We start from the raw sequence: 4,178 nt of genomic DNA, 5'->3' as shown, positions 1-4,178 counted from the left end.
ATGTAAAGGCATGTAAAATATTCTGTTTATTGGACGAAATAGTATACCATTCTGTACAATATCATTTTAAGTTTAGTAGCAAATAACTGCAAACTCAAAAGTGCTTAATTTCATGGTGGATTTCCCCCTGTGAATTAGAAACGTTAACTCCACTTACAATTATCATGCATGCGTATGTCACAGAGTAAATTCTAAAAAAATTATTTTAAAATGAAACAGAATTTAATTTTATAAAAAGAATTATTTTCAATGCTTAATTTTGACATATGCTCAAATTCATTTATCATAATCTAGCAATTAATGTTTAGACAGCAAAAAATAATTTGTCACTCAATATTTATTTTAGGAATTAGTGCCAATTAATCCTCTGCCTCAAAGAGTGTCCGACTCGTATGTATGATAATTGCGTAAACGTGTTAATTGAAGTTTGAGTGAATCCCGTATGTTGTGTGAGAGAGTCAGTTTTAGATCCGCCGTGGACTATCCCGGACGTGAAAATTAGATGCACTGGACATTCCGTCATCAAGAAAATATAGTTTATCTCTGGACTATTCCGAGTTACCAAAACATTTGTGTGTGTGTGTCCGTGTGTGAGCGTTACAACTCGTCTTTGTTTTATGTGACTTGACTTGATTTATTTTGCAAAATACTAACTTTTAACTTTTTCTTGCTTTATTTTCGTTTAATAAATTTTCATCACAAGTTCACTTGTGTTACGTACATGTAGTTTAAGATTCATAAAACAATTACCACTTCGATAAATACAGGAAAAAATGGTGTAAACCTAGCTCGTGTTTTTTTCCGGCTATCAAAAGGCATAAAACTTGAAATGAATAAATGCACAAGCGATTACGATTGATTAAAACAAGCTGAAATAGAGTGAAATTGAATGATATGAAAGGAGTCGACATGACTTCAAACCCAATTTTCCATTTGTAACTATCGGAGTACACAACGGATTTTCAAATCGACATACCCGCTGCTATCTGCGGACACGTGCTTGCAAATGAGGACTGGGCTACAAAATTTTAGACACAAAGTGACAAAGCTGGATGTAAACTGTTTATAACGTGAATAATAGTATATTTTAAAGTATTTTTTAACGTTCAATGTTTATTAATATTGATAAAAAATAATGAAGAAACAAAAGAGTGATGGTAAAAATAAAACGTACATAATAGTACATTACGTATCACAAGACTTCCATCACTAATTATAATTATTTGCCGAAGCCCCTTTTCAATTACAATTTAAATAAAATACATTAACACGGAATAGAGAAATAATTCTGCGTGAACAGTCCAAAGAAAGCGATCACAATTAAAAATGATTTATGCACCAGTGTTTCGAATTACGATTAAATGAGAGATCGGTGAAGTATTATTATTGATTCGATAAATTAAAAACATGATTTTCTATAAATTGATAGGTATTTGTACACAATGGATTTTAAACACGATCACAGACACTTGCATTGTTTACGACAGGTGGCTGATACACTAGTGACCTAGTTAGACAGCGTGGGATTTGCGCGTTTGATTACATAACTGTTACAGGCGATCTTGGAGATCGCCAAATGTATACAACTAATGATCGTGAATTATTCGATGCATCAAGTTAAAATAACTTATAATTGTTATAATAATAAATGTAGAAAGATAGATTTAATATATTCCGTTTATGAAGACGTTTTCACTGTAAAACTAATTAATAATAAATAAAAAAGAAAGACTAATCGTTATAAATAATTTATTAGTGAACCGTAAAGCACGTATTTAGCCCTATTTAGAAGAAAATTAACATTAAATACCATAGGATTTATTACTGATAGGAAGTTTATGTAAATTATACACATGAAGAGGTCTGATTTCCTTTCCGAATGAAAAACACTACCTGTTTACCTGGCCTGCTTTCAACTACGTATTACGCAATACCCCCGGTATAATCGAACACAAAACATTTTCATCAGATTAAAAAGATGTCAAAGAACAATTTTGTTCGTATAATCCAGATCGAAATATTTACCGTTTTTGAGCTATAAAGCAAAAACTTTCAAGCTCCCTAAATCCCTAATCATAGGGGCCAGCCCCTTTTGAATAGAATTATATGAAAGCTCTTGCAATTATGCACAACTTTTGTTCATTATGTCTTAACAAAATATTTTTAGTTTTCAAGATAAAAAGGAAAACATGTGTAAATTTTCGCTCTTTTAGACGTTCTATTTTTTGACCCCTGTATAGCGCCATTTTGAATACAGAAATCGAAAAACAAAAACCGATGTGCACAACTTCAATCTTTCTGTTATCTAAAACCAGTAAAATTTCTGCTCCAGCTATAGTGGTCTCTGAGCCTTTGTCTGGAAATGAAAGCCTATAATTTTTCGTTTAAAGGGAAATAACTCAAAACCGGAAGTGACTTTTTGAAATTATCGACAGCATTCTGATAGAATTTATTACCGTCTATAATGTCTGAAAATTTGAACAAAATCCATTGAGAAGTGAGTGAGATATGAGGCCTCAAAGTTGGCGTCTAGGAAGAAAAAAAAAAGAATAACTAGGGCTAATTGTAACGGGAACCGTTACAGATGTTCCCAAACGCTCCCCAACTCCCTTTGGTGCCTTAGTCCCTGTAAGCTTCATTGAATAAGACGAACTCTATGCACGTGCATGCATATGCATGAGGACCATACATTTTTGTAGGAGTCCCTTATGTCTATCTCCGTTCTAAATTCCATCCTTTTTGGTTGATTACCAAGGGAGTTTAAGCCAATCAGATTACAGCGCGCATGTATGCGCGTGACTTCATGAAATTTATTATTTATCAAATTAAAGGATATCCTAATGCATTACTATGTTTTAAATATCAAAGCATTTCGCTAAAAAACAAAAAAGATGTTTAGATTTCTGTTTCAACCAATCAGAGCGAAGTGCACGTGCATGCATGTGTATGATGTCCATAACTTTTTGTAAGAGTAATGTCTATCTATGCTCTGAATCCCATCATGTTTGATTGAAAATCAAGGAAGTTCTAGCCATTTAAAGTTTTAGCCAATCATATGGCAGCGCACGTGCATGCGCGTGTTTTCGTGAAAATTGTTATATATCATACTGTAGTATATCCTAATGCATGACTATGTTTAAAATTACAAAGCATTTCGGCAAAAAACAAAAAAAGATATTGAGATTTTTGTTTCAGCCAATCGGAGCAAAGCTCACGTGCATGCATGTGCATGATAATCATACCTTTTTGTAGGAGTCTATAATGTCTATCTATGCTTTGAATCCCATCATGTTTGGATGAAAATCAAGGAAGTTCTAGTCATTTAAATTTTTAGCCAATCAGATGGCAGCGCATGTGCATGCGCGTGTTTTCGTGAAAATTGTTATATATCATACTGTTGTATATCCTAATGCATGACTATGTTTAAAATTTCAAAGCATTTCGGCTAAAAACAAGAAAGATATTGAGATTTTTGTTTCAGCCAATCGGAGCACAGCGCACGTGCATGCGCGTGAGTTCGTGCTAATTTGACCATGTCATATTATCTACACCACTAATATATCCTTATATAATGAGTTTTATAGTATTTCATCAAAAAATGTAAAAGTTATAGCTATATTAAGTATATTAGTCATTTCACTCATTTCACGCGCACGCACGTGCATGCGTATGCACGCAAAATGACCTTCGTTGTGCACACCTACACTACACACCTATTAACCCTAAAAAGGTTTTAACTCAGTTGGGTGAACAGTTTCTGAGAACACTCGCGGACAAAAAAAGTACCGGAGAACAAAGAAGAAAAAAAAGAATAATAATAATAATAATAATAATAAGAAACCGAGTAAAATCAATATGTTCCCAAACTCCGTTTGGGGAACATAATAAGAATAATCTTAATCTTCAGAATCAGTAGAAGGTCTTCCGTTGGAAACAGAAGACCTTAATAAGCTGTGGTCATTGATTAACAAGAGGCCCACGGGCCTTATAGGTGACCTGAGTATCATGTTAACAACCATCTTTTGATAACCCCTTCCCACAAGAGCCACTGGCCCTGAGGCCACATATTTCAAAATTTTGAAAATTTTATTCATAAATGGTTGATCAAAACCAAGAAGCAGATTTCAAAGTATTAAATTATCTTAAGACTAAGTACCCTTGCCCCCATACCCCTGAGC

Source organism: Saccostrea cucullata, unplaced genomic scaffold, assembly GCF_032062105.1.
Source record: "Saccostrea cucullata isolate Sc308-1 unplaced genomic scaffold, CSIRO_AGI_Scuc_v1 ctg1936, whole genome shotgun sequence".
Classification (NCBI taxonomy): Eukaryota; Metazoa; Mollusca; class Bivalvia; order Ostreida; family Ostreidae; genus Saccostrea; species Saccostrea cuccullata.
This window is presented reverse-complemented; position numbering follows the sequence as displayed.